Here is a 14,209-nt window from a genome sequence, read left to right on the forward strand (position 1 = left end):
CGTGTGCGTGTGCGTGTGCGTGTGCGTGTGCGTGTGCGTGTGCGTGTGCGTGTGCGTGTGCGTGTGCGTGTGCGTGTGCGTGTGCGTTATCTATTGCCCTTCATTACGTGGCCACAATACTGCAAGTTCATTTTCTTTACAGTTCTGAATATTTACAGCTTTTTTCTCATTTGACGAAGAACCTCAACATTGGTGACCTTTTGTGCCCACGATACGCCAAACATACGTCTGTATAGCCACATCTCAAAGGACTCCAGCTTTGAGCATAATGCTCAAGGTACAACACTCCATACCAAACAGCAAGATACTGACGACATAACAGCGGATCAAATGCAGGCAAAATTTATGATGATTACCATTTAATTAACAATTAAAGTTAATTAATAAATAATTTATATTGTTCAAATAAAATAATTTGTAAAATTATTGTAGCGTAAATTGATATGTTCATTGGAAAAAATGAAAAATACGGTAATTAATTAATAACTTTAGTAATAATAATGCAAAAGAGGGTGATTTGCATTAATATTAGGCATAACTGGTTGATGGCTTTACTACCTCAGTCAGCCGTGATCATGGGTGCTGTAAAGGGCTCGACTCGTTGGTTTGTTTGAAAAAAACAAATATTCGCGATTTACATCTCCAAAAAATAGTTTCATTTTCTAAATTTCCTTATTTTCTCCCATCACGAACATCATGTAGTGCAGATACTTTAAGAATCATGTTACAGGATGGGGAAGCAGAACAGCTTGAGCACACCGAACACTAAAATTTATTAAATAATAGAAAGATGTCGCGGACCAGCTACATGACGGGACTGATATAAATCTTTTTAGTATTTTTCTATTGCTCTTTGTTTATGTATTTTTTTGTTTATGGTGCACTCTTCTCTGTTTTTCTGTTATATTTAGTTTTCTCTGTAAATTATAATTTTATTAAGCTTTACTTTTAGCCGAACTTTCGCTACTCCTCAACATGGTATATAAAATATTTAATGAATTACAAATATAGATGAACAAGGTCACTATAACATATATTTTTTGTGTTTAATAAGGTATGAAAATAATCTCCTAAGAAGTGTGACAGTACTTAGTCTTACTCAATTGAAATATTTTTGACTACCAGTAGATTTGATTACAAAAGATGTATTATTACTATATATAACATGCTCCTTTACTATATACTGCTGGTCCCTTAGCCAGAAAGATGAAAAGGTTTAAAAAGTTAAGCACCTAAATAACACCAAGTTAAACCCATATGCTTTTGCGATAACTCAAATGGTTAGAAAAATCTAACGTTTTTGTTACAGCATCAGCTAATCAAAATCAAAAAGAAATTTGATATCAATGTGCTAAGTTCGACTAAGATGAACTAAATTGAAAGACAATACCTGTTACGTCAAAGATTAATCTTTTTAGAAGACGTGCCTCTTTATTTGCTATAAGTCAACAGTGGGCTGCTTTCGCGATTGCCATAACACGGGACCATCACTAAGTTCAAAGTAAAAACCCGGTGTACGATCGTCTGGCTACTGGGTAATTCGCCCAGTTTGCATCTAAACAATCTCACAGTTCATCATATCATGCTTTTCTGTAAATAATACCAAAGTCTTTAGTGCACTTTAGGTACTGAAAGCACAGCTTTGCAATGTTCCACACCAATCATGTTCCACATGTAGAGATAACTTGTTACAGTGTAGGCCACAGATCACATAAATGTAGGCTAGGTCAAGTCTAGTGTTACTGCCAAAAACGCAAGGCACCCAACAAGAGTCTAAGGCACCCAACAAGAGCCTGGTACAAGTAGGGGTAAATAGACTTACCCGTGCTAGGTTCTAATTTCCCTTTATAAAGTGTAGAAACCGCTTTACAACGTTGCATATCAACTTTCTTCAACACTGTCTCAATATACATACCTTGGGATAATTTCAACCCATTCTAATCACGGTATATATTAATTCGTGTGTGAAATATTATGGATTTGTCAAGATCTTTTCTCTTTTCTTTGCATTTTGGCGGTGCCTTTTTAGATTTTGCCAGCAAGATCAACTGTTTTTGAGGTTTTAGCTTCAACTTCAACTTCAACTTTTGTGTCTATGGCTCCGTCGTTTTGCGCGACGATTTAACCTCGTTGAAAAGTATTTTTTCAACTGACATTTGAACTTTTCAATTATGTTTTAACTTTATTTTTTTCCATCCTCTAAGGTAATATCCTTAAAGGGTGGAAAAAAATAAAGTAATATCTGATAAAATGACAAGGTAATCGACATATACGACCAAAACCACAAAGTCTTCATTCGCAAAATTCGAAAACTTTTTGTGAAAACAATATAAAGGTTCAGACGAAGTTGAGGTAAATGATTTCTGTGGGTAAATCCCATTTCGCCCTAGGTCTGTTTTAAATAGTATTCTAAGCTCTAGGAGCTTGTTTTACATAAGAAAATCGTTTTAATAAGCATAGCATATATTTTGGTAGCAGTAGAGCTCCTTGCGAAAGATTTCGTCCAAGGAAGTATTGCCACCTTACCTATTTCTGCCGCCAAGCAGTAATGTGAGCATCCGGTTTTAATGGGTAACGGTGCTGGTAAAATTACAAGCACATGGGACTTGTCAACTTATATATCAGGGTGACAGCTCTGAGTGGCACTGCAACTGTTACGGACAGGGCGTGTCGCTTTCCACCAGGCCCACGACTTCTTCGTCCCGTCACTTGGTGTCTTTAAAAAATCATCCTTCCCCTTTCCGAATAAATCCTTCTGACTGCACCATGTAGGCTTCCTCTTGCAAATCGCCATTCAAAAAGGCAGTATCCACGTCCATGTGGCGGACCTTGTAATTTTCGTACAAGAGCTAAAAGGGTTCGCAATGATGAATTACGTACAACCGGAGAAAAGGTTTCGTAATAATCGACGCCTTCCTTTTGTAGAAAACCTTTCGCTACTGAGCGAGCTTTGTACTTTATTACGTTACCTTTCGCATCACGTTTCTGTTTGTACACCCACCTGCACGGAATACAGGACTCATGACTTAACTTGTCTACTAAATACCATGATCCTTTACAAAGGCATTGTACTCTTCGTTCATGGCAGAGATCGAGTTTCTTTGTCATATCCAGTGATAGTACCACGATAACTTGTAGTAGCAGTAGAGCTCCTTGTGAATGAGTTCGTCAAGGGAAGTTCTGCCACCTTACGTATTTCGGCCGTGCAGACACACAACAACAAAAAACAGGAGTGTCGCTTACCACCAGGCTCACGACTCCCGGGGCGAACACCGTCACTTGGTGTCATAAAAGAAAAACCATTTTTGGTCAACACTTTCCTGGTCCATAAGACAGACGGCCGACATGAATCGTGATGTAATCCAGAGGCCTACGATCTCGCGTCGGATATCTGCGTCCCGAAATATTATCATCCTCATTACCAAATTTATTTGAGACTCTAGAAAATGACTGAAACTGCTCATCTAACTTTGTTTCGTGAACATATTCAGGAGCATCCACAAACTCATCCTCTCCACTTCTTCCTTCCTTCCAAGGCGAAAAATCTTCTTGCACTGGTGTAGAGTTTGAGATTTTAGGGTCACAATATCCGTGTTTATGTAAATTTACGGCAACAGCTGAGGTTTTCTCCTTCAATCCTGTGAAATTCTTCCCGAAAAATAAAATGTCCTCTTGGGTTTTCCGAATTTCGGATAAATTATTCAAATATACGCTACTCTCTACTGCACTTGTCAGAGAGCTTCTTACCAATGTCATCCAGATCCTCTATGTTTTGTAAATCAGTTATAGAATATTTGTACAATGTTCACTCAACCCTTTAACCTCGTACATAAGAATACATTTAATGATGAAGAGCGTCCTAGGCTTGGAGACTGCTGAACTATCAACCATTAGGTAGAGCTAGTAAATTCGATGTCATGGATGAACCAGCCTGTCTGATTAGTTTTTCCGTGTGTCTTTGGGATCATAATGAAAGTTAGGCTAAGCAAAGCACTTTGAGGACAGAAAACACATCGAAGACTAAAATTGATTAATGGTGATGTCAAGCTTGAAAACTACTTGACACTGTTCCGAGTGTAAATACGAGGATATATTGTAAACATCTAATGATCAGTCATTCGGCATCTTACGAAATTTACGCACGTATCTTACGCTCTCGTGTTGTTATTCATCCCAGGAGTCACGAGTTTAGAATAAATTAACAGACAAAACAGTGATACAACTTTTCTTCATATATATCAAGTCCACTTTCTCAACTATCATCGTTTTTTTTTCTTAAAATATTACACACGACCATGCGATTTCGGTTCAAATTGAATTACGATTGTTTTACCTATCGTTTTTGTCGGGATCGTAAACTACGTAATTACGAAGTTATACCCTATTTTTACGACTACTATATAAAGGTAAAAAATATTTTTAGTATCTAACCTGACTTCCTATTGTCATAGCTGAAAATCCTGACTTGATCCTGATTACGGTTGGCAGACGGAAGTCATCTTTATAACATAGGTGAACGCAGATGCCTGTCATATGAGACAAATGTCGCCTTGCAAAAACTTACGATAAAACTATGGATATCATATAGTTGAAGATTTAAAAATGGATCCACACATATTTTAGGGGAACTACAAGTAAATGTAGATCAACAATATTAGGGGTATTATTAGACTGTATGTTATACATACCTTTAAACTAGTTATTGTCATTTGACTACGTCAGACGGCAGTCTAGGCGACGACATTTTGTCTGAAACAAACAAAACAATGCAAATTATAATCGATATCCAATAACGGAATAGTAAATCATGGAAAGTATGGTTTTAGTTACGAGACACTTTATATAAAAATTCTTTATGAAATTTAATCACACTACACTTACTTCTACAATTAGGAATTTATAAGAAATAACTTTCGTGTTAGCTCTAGGGTCCAATATTAGTGCACTCACGTCCTTACTCTGAAATCAGTGTTCATTCGCTGTGCTTTAAAATTAATAAAATATGCATACATATTCACGCAAAATGAAGATGATCACGGAGAGCATGAAATATGTTTATTGCGATATATTGCGCATTCCACCATCACGGAAAAAAGTTTAATAACAGAATGTTTTAAATTCGAATCATTCTACAATTTTCACGAAACGACGCCCGTCTATCCACGCTGAAGAGATGTTCACTCCGTACACTAAACACACCGTATTGATCGCGTTTATTCCGAGTCTGCCCATGAATACCCATAAGTGAAGCATGAGGTGTACAATTTGAATAGGAGGAGATCATTAGATTGTTCTCAGGACGTCTTGTGTCAAAATAGCCTTTTCCAAAATTTTTTGAACGAAATTTATTTTATTGGTTATATCTATAGTATAAATAAATACTTACTATGAATATTAGTATGATATAATTGCATGTATGATTACAATAACCATGTAAAGAATAACAACTCTCAACTGTGTTTTTAGCTTTACATTAAAAGACGTTTATGCGCAACAAATGTATATGAAAATAAGAAGCAGGGTATGTGTCGTTAGATAGACAGTGTGACATTAAATCCTCATCCGATTAAGTACTTTGTACAATGAAAACCGTTAATAGCTTAATTTAACTATGCTATTTCGTTCAAACCAAACAGTGCTTAACAACTTTTTTTTCCGAGACGCCTGTCGGCGCTTTTCGATGGAAACGAAGTTAAAAGAGTGTGCAGAAGTTAAATGGAAAAAAAAAGAAAATCCCTGCGAGTTGCTTGTCTATTTTGTCGATGATCGGCTAGTCCAATCTGAACGGATAAATGAACGATTTTTCCCATTTCACCTCTTTTACACCTGTAGTAAACTTTTTGTGTAATCCGACTGTCTTCGTTTATTTAACCATTTTTTCAGACACAGTGTATTTTTTAAATTTTATACGAAAGTTGTGGTGCTTTAGAATCATGTGCTTTTAACTAGTCCCTTTATTTAGTTCTACTTTAGTTCTTCTACTTCGTGTGTTACCATGGCCTCTCGTGTACTCGAAGCGCTGGCCGCATATTCCGACCCGCAGCGCTCAATAGCATCAACGTACGGGCCTTCACAAGCGCTAAGATACCAGCACTTCTTGAACGCACTGGCATCTGTCGCAGTTATGGTAAGAGGCCTGGCGGTAGGTCCATGGAAGCTAGGGAGACAGCTAGTGTCAGACGCAACTGTGTGAGACGCAACTGTGTGGACACAGTAGCCCCCTCCCATGCCCTTGTAAGCATGAGCGGCCCAGGCTCTGTGGCCAGAGCGGCTGAGAATCACAAAAGGCGAAACTTTTAGCGAATGAGCTGTCGGATCGCCTTGTAGAAGCTTCTGGTGACCACAAGACTGGCAGTTATTTCCGCCAAAGAATAAATTTAGTAATCCAAAAGGCAAATCTTGCCAGCCTTCTGGGCACGATGCCCCAGTGGGTCTTTAGTTACCCTTTGTAAACAAAAATCAAATGGCGACTGAGCGAGCTGTAACATTGTTGATTAATGGTAAACGAATTAACTAATAGAAATCTAACGATGATTAGTGTAAAACCAGTAGTGGTTGTGAGTTGTGACCCCTTGAACTTCCTCCCTAAATCTGTTACATATTGTAGTTTAGGATATACTTACTACCCATGAGAAAAAGATTAATGACAGACGCATGTGTGAATCGATATAATATGTAGACGAATGAATAGGGTATACAAAAAATGTAATACGTCATCCGAAAGAAAGTACAATAAATAAAATAAAGCAGGAATCTTCAAATTTCTCAATAGAACGTCGCATTTAGTTGTAGTTGACTAAATCAACGACTACTTAACTTGGTTAAAATCAAACTCTAGTTAACGTCTGTCTAATACACGATACCGTTTAATTATTATGTTAGGGCTGAGATAGATTAACAGGAGGCGAGAGCAAAATTGGAACAGAAACTTGAGTATATTTTATCGAATTCAAAAAAGAAATAAGCGACGGTATAAGTATGTATTTAAAAAAAATTATATTTCATGTATTTCTTAGAAGCCTGGTCTTGGAAACTTTGTGTCGGAATATACATAAATAAATAAGTAGATGAATTGAGAATCTTCTTCTCCTTTTCTAATGTTGGTTAAAATCTGAATTGAGTTTATTATGTACGTATGTATGAAGACTTCACATAACCAGGTTTCACGGTACTGGAAAGTGCTACAAAATTTAAGATTATACGATTTTACAATTTATTTAGTTTAGCTAATAAACCCAAATATCCGGCCACTAGAAAATTAGTAGTGGCTGGGTTTTTTGGATGCTTTTAAAGTTCATTTTTTCACATCATTGCTGTCGAAATGTGGAAGCAGCTTCATAAAACATATTTATTTTTCTTTTATGTACTGGAATGTAATAACGGCATCTCTTGTTACTATTTTTACGTTTTAAATGCATTGTATTTTGCCTAACTACAAATCTTAAAGGTCTAACGATAACAGGAGCATGACAAATGGATCTCAGTACTGCTACAAGTGATAGAAACTACAACGGCTAAAAGTGTAAAATATACATACTTAAACGACTTATGGTTTTGTTAAAAAAAAACTATTAAACAACAATACTTGTTTCTTGATATCCGATTTTTTTACATTTACCACTTTATTATATTTATTTTATAATTAATATAATTAATTTAAATGTTACATAAAATTACAAATAAAGTTTGAAATATTGGCTTCTCCTTCACTTTAATAAGTACGTCACTCCCGGTGATGCGGGATTTTTTTGATAGTAATGTGCGTTCCATGTGAGCGAGTACCCAAATTGTACATAAATAAGCATCCGATTTTCCGAATACTAAGTAATTTATTTATAGTGTGGACTTCGGATTTCCTGTCATGAGTGGCAGTGGCAAAGTGAGGTGGAATAATGAAAAATTATTACAATGTGAATGAATAATTCCGTTATGAATGCTTTTGTATTATGGCAGAATAGAACTCTAATGAAATAACTACCAAGCTAAAATCTTTTAAATGCAAGACTTAAATTAATTTCAACATATTTTGTTTTGTCACTTCAGTATTATTGTCACGTCAATATTATTTATAATTTGTCACGACACATAGATAGATAAACTTAACGTTGAAAATAGTTACTAATTTTTGTTTTAAAACATTGAACACCTACATCTGAAGTTTTATCAAAATTGGCGATTTTTGAAAGATCTTTGTACAGTCTGGTCCACCGGGAGAGTGGCATATTGGCACCAAGATTGATTTGTACAGTAGTCTCTTAAACCTTAGAGATAACTTGTTGCATTGTTCGTAAACATGTCCCATCGTTGAACAAAACTTCTTATTACCTACCTGTAATATACCGAGTTATGTTAACAATTTTATTAAATACGAAAAGTGGACCGTTGGGCGCAATACTACTTCCAAGAGGTACTACGCGAAGTAGAATAACTAGTTTGTTTGTTAGCGATTAAATCTCTTAGAAATTCCACGTTGTTGATATAATTGAAAGACCATTGAAAGACCAATAAAGTTACCACATGTAAGCTAACAACTCGTGTAGACCAATACAATAAAACCGTACAAAATAATTCCATTGTAAGTAGTTTGTCCTTGTTGCAGCATCAGATCTTTCAAATTCTAATTTAAATTCAAATTAACTTTATTTTATAGGTAAGCAAATTACACTTAAAATCGCATATTAATTAAACTCTAGTGCTCAGAAACTCTAGGGGTTGTTCTTTTAAATATACATTTGAATACATTTGACATTTACAATATTTATTTCAAACATTTTGGATTGAAACTACCCGCAAGAGCTAAACGGGTCACTGCCACGGACTCTTACCATCCAAGTTCGCAGAAGCTGTGTATAACCTTTAGTATAAAGTTTATGCTTCACTATAGTTTTAAATCTCGTAAATGGCAAATTTTTAAAATCAACCGGAATCTCAATAATATAGAAGTTTTGCTTGCATCGTAACGATGATGCGGGATAACACGTGTGTATGTATTTCGACGGATAAGGAACAGTTGATGAACTGTGTTCTCTCGAGTCCACCACTCTAGTCCACTAGGATGAGAACTTCACAAGACTTTCTAAAGAAAAATATAAACCTTCTCAGCAAGTAAAGTAAGGAACGTTGAAATCAAACCAAATACCTAATTATTTTTAATATTTGCTCGTTTTACGGACCATTAAATCTGGATTGATTAAGATGGATTTATTTTGACGTATGATAATGACGCCGTATCTTCTTCATGTATCTATACAACACATGCTTTCTGTTAGATTACTTTGTATGTAATACCTCTAGAGCAGTACCATGGCAGCAAATTTTCTGGTTGGACGTAACTTAATAACATAAAAATTACAAATTTCTTTTTTAATAAAGTACTTAGGAAATAAGAATTTAAAATAATTCAACGTCTAGGCACTTATTTTGCGTGTATGCCTGTTGCAAAGCAGACATGTAAAATACTCGTAAGACGTAATTTCGTAAAAAAATCTAATTCACATTTCTTCCTAGATTTACACACAAAATTTGTAAGTAGCAAGCCTCGTCAAATTTTAAATGAATGTGATAACATACATATTTTCTGCAACAAAAACAAGTATGTGAGCATATTAAGCCACATTTTAGCCAATACTTGTGTATTTCATGAGATTAGAGTTTAGGTTTAGTATAAAGTTGAGTCTCGAGTTGACTCCACATTGACATCGACACTTTGGTTTCGGAAATTGCATTATACTTTAAAACTAAAAAAAGATTTAGAGTCAATGCGCTTACGGTTTGCCTCAAGGACACCAATGTGAAGACAAAATCACAATAAAAATGCAATTTTTTTCCACAGACAATGTCACATCAAAATTATGTTTATGCAATAGATATAGTTTATGCTCATCGATATCGATTTCGATCCCATCCCACCACTGGTAATGATGTTACTCACCCAGACTCAGTAAATGCAATCAACGTGATAGTCGGACGAAAATAACAGTTTGCAGGTTTTGGCTAATTTCCGATAATGGGGACGTTTTACGATGTTTAAACTTTAAAGGATTCTATAATTTTGATCTCATTCGATTCAGCACGCCTTGGCTAGGTTACTAGGTTCACTTTTTATTTTTATAGTGATTTGTTTATAAAATATAAACAGTTTCGTGCTAGAGAAATTACTGCATAAATGGTGGATTCCTTTTTATTGTATTTCTTATTTATTGTATATCGAAAAAACTTGAACATATTAATCTAGAAATATAATACCAATAGAATCGTTTTCGGTTTTTGTATGGGAACTGGTGGTTTTAGAATCATACCAACGCGATGTGTGAGTTTGATTTCCATGTGTAACAGATTTGCACACCAAAGTGAAAATTTTGAAATGCAGCAAGTCTTACGTATTCCTTTTTCATTTAGTTCAAAGAAAGAGAAAACGGAAATATCGTTTTAAGAGTTAGGCGTTAAAATAAATTACTCCCACGATCACTGTTGACAATAATAAACTCACATTTGCATATTATTTCATTTTATTTAATTTATTCATAAAACAGATTACAATGGTCCAAATTAGTAAGTAACAAGAGAGTTCTTATATCTATGTTAGTGTACCTACGTCTAAAGTGCCTGAACAACAAGAAAAGTAACTTCCTGTTGATTAGCACTTGGGCATAATGGCGCATGCATGGCGAGTCATACCTTGTCGCCACAGCCATCAAGATGGAGTTGTGACTGGCCCGCAGCTTGCATAGCATCGAGGCAAACTTTTTGAACATTAAAGCATTATGTATCTTCCGTTATTTCTTAAACAAATGTGCAATATCAATGCCACAGGCTAGTACGTCTAGCTTAGATGAATGATTGATTTTTTTCTACACTTAGGTAGTGGAAGTGTTATTTTTTTTATACTAGTAAGTGATGGGACGAACAAGTCATGCACTTGATGGTAAGCAACACGCCTGTGCATAACAGTCACCGTTATTAAAATGTATTTATAAAGTACCGCTCAAAGCTTTAAAAAAGAAAGCAAAGATCTGAGGGGCACTGATATTGCGCATGTCTCCCGGAGACATAAATTGAAGTCTCATTGTACCTGCAATTTCACCACAACCCCTACCCTTCAAAACCGAAACTCAGTAACTGCCTCGCGGCAGAAATAGGTAAGGTGCACGAACTCTGTTATATGGAGCGTTATATGAAGCTCTATTTCTGTGCTGCTAATAACATACTGCTAATAATAACTACACTTCAGCAACCTCCGTATAAATTCCTTTTTTTTTCGCGCCTTCACAACTGTTTGTGTTAAATTCTATGCAATCTGACACGTTTAAACCTACTAATAACTTATATATTTTTCATATAAAAGCTTATAGGTATGTACAATTTGACCTTGACGTCTATACGCAAAGGATCTTCCGCTATCAATAAAGAAACATGCGTAGTTGTGTCTCTATTGAACAGATAAGTTGTTGAAAATGAGAAGCTCTCAAATTCATTTATTCCAAAATTTACAAAATGCAATTTTGCCGGGCATCAAGCAGCTGGATAGGTCGTCTGTCAGCCTATTGGGTGCGCCAATATTTCCTGAGGGTGTCAGTTCTGCTCTTCAAACAAAAAGACTGGCACTTTTAGCTGCACGGGAACATTTGTCGCATCTGTCGGCTCATGTGGCGCTCGTCTTGTTGCGGAATTGTTTAGGGATGCCCCGAATGACTTATATATTGAGGACATCTCCCACGTGGCTTTTTGAGCGAGACGTGGCCCTTGTACGCTGGAGATAGTGCTAAACATAAGTCTTACTCTACCACAGTGGTGTCAAGCTGCACTTCCCATTAGGCATGGTGGACTTGGAGTGCGTCGAGTGCAAGATATGGGGTTTGTGGCGTTTCTGGCTTCGTCTTATGGCTCTGCGGATCTCGTTGCTCGCATTTTAGCTCAAAATGGCAGCGGTATTCGCATACCATTCCAAGCAGAAGCTCTTACCTGGTGGTCAAGTCTTTGCCCAAGCGACGAGCACCCGGATAATCCTAGTTTGCAGAGAAATTGGGACGACGTTCTATGCAAACGAAGGTATAGTTCCTTGTTGGAGGGTGCTTCGGGTGCCGATGTGGCCCGTCTGAGAGCGGTCGCTAAATCAGAATCGGGAGCGTGGTTACATGCTTTGCCATCTCCCCAGTTGGGTACTTTGCTCGACAACACATCTTTAAGGATAGCAGTAGCACTGAGATTGGGAAGCAAGGTTTGTGAACCACACCGCTGTGTGTGTGGGGCTATGGTGAGGGAGGACGGACACCACGGTTTGAGCTGCCAAAGGTGTGCGGGTCGCTTTCCCAGACACCATGCCATTAATGACATTGTGCGACGGGCGATGGTGTCGGCTAATGTCCCTTGCGTGCTCGAGCCCCCGGGCCTGAGTCGAATAGACGGTAAAAGGCCGGACGGTTTGACATTGGTTCCTTGGCGGAAAGGTCGTTGTCTTCTGTGGGACGCAACATGCGTAAGTACTTTTGCTGCGTCCCACATAAGACAAACTTCGCAGATGGCGGGTTCCGCGGCGGAAAGTGCCGCGAAACTAAAACACGCGAAATATTCTGCCTTGGAGCCTGTGTACGACTTTGTACCGGTCGCGGTCGAGACGGCGGGGCCTTGGGGTTCGGAAGCTCGGGACCTATTTAAAGTGTTGGGTCGCCGACTCAGAGACAGGGGCTGCGATCACCGCTCTGGGTCGTGGTTGGTTCAGCAGGTGTCCATTGCTGTCCAGCGAGGCAATGCTGCCAGTATAATGGGAACTTTTGCCCCGGGCACGATACAGGGCGGGATTTCTTTTTAAATTAAGTATATTTAACGTGAATCTCACTTTTTTTGTATTAGATTACCTATTGACGAAGCCTTGTGCTGATCTTTAGGTTATACATTTTATTATTGTTCATAAATGCATTTTGTAAATTTTGTTGAAAAACAACGGTACTTAATTGACTTTCTTTATAAATTTGAAATTGTAATTCTTAATCCAATAAATTCAAATTGCTGGAATTTATATGTTCAACATTAAAATTCGAATTCAAAATAAAAAAGCAACGAAATAAATAATGTGAATGGTTCACAAACGTGTTTGTTGATCGTTTATTTCTGGCTCTCTTGCCAGTAAGGTATAACCTACGAAAGATATTCTCCTAAGCGACAGTGAAGGTGCCTGAGCCATTGTCATTTCGTGGCAAGAAACCAAACGATAAGACCCCTGAGCCGCGACATATGGGACAGCCACCTTTGGAATGCCACCTGGATCTACTAGGCGCCCTCTAATCTCCTGGACTGACTGAAAGACGAATATTTCTTTAAATACTGGGGAAACTACCTTGAATATATTGTACTCAAGTATTTTGTTGACCACAATGGGTCTAGCACATTGTTCAAAGTGGTCATCAAAAATTAAAACGAGACGTATATATACTTCCGGACACATAATTCGAGCCACCTCGCATTTTTGTCTTAAAATCTTAGAATACAAAAGTAGTCTTATCGTCGAAGACAAAGTTTTCCCCCGGTTTTGTAAATCCAAATTTCCAACATGGATTTATGGAAAAGGCGTTTAGTATACTAATTTCAAAATTCCTTTATAGTTTTTGATCAATCAAACATTGTTTAAGCGGAGGGCATTTAACACTGAAAATGCGAGGTGGCTCGAATTATGTGTCCGGGAGTGTATTAGGTACACAGAAGGGAAGTCACTATGAGTATTCCTGGCTTAACGTCACAACAACCCAATTTATTCCATGTATTTTAATCCTAGTATAGGGTACATTTAAAAAAAGTACCATGTAGACTTCTTGAATTTGTTAATAATTTTAAAATGTCTTTTATATAGTATTTCACAAAATAAATATAAGCACTAATGTGTAATTAACTCATGGGTTATAAAATTATAAAAAAACAACAATGTAAACATTCCTATTTACGTAACATGTGCATTATACACTTCATGATGAAATTAGAGAATTCAATTCACAAACGTACTTAATTACAAAATCGAAGTCTAATGTTATTAAAATGAAAGAAAACGATTAGTATTGCGAAAAATATAGACAAATGAAGTATTTATTTCAAATAAAACAATATTATATTAACAAAATACTAGAAAATTATAATACTCAAATGTAATTGATTGATTAAATACAAAAACAGATAATCTAAGATAAAATATACTTAATTCATTGTTTAAATTTATAAAAGA

At 36.6% G+C, this 14,209-nt stretch overlaps 1 protein-coding gene across 1 annotated transcript in view; it reads right to left on the reverse strand.

The window, feature by feature from the left end:
* The window catches only part of LOC113235825 (glucose transporter type 1), a gene marked incomplete at its 3' end in the record, with an annotated part of 131,549 nt that overhangs the window by 38,144 nt on the left and 79,196 nt on the right, over positions 1-14,209 (reverse strand). The window contains exon 2 of the mRNA XM_026471772.1: positions 4,689-4,749. The remainder of the gene's footprint in view (positions 1-4,688; positions 4,750-14,209) is intronic.

This window comes from Hyposmocoma kahamanoa, unplaced genomic scaffold, assembly GCF_003589595.1.
Source record: "Hyposmocoma kahamanoa isolate Upper Pololo Valley unplaced genomic scaffold, ASM358959v1 100021, whole genome shotgun sequence".
Lineage (NCBI taxonomy): Eukaryota > Metazoa > Arthropoda > Insecta > Lepidoptera > Cosmopterigidae > Hyposmocoma > Hyposmocoma kahamanoa.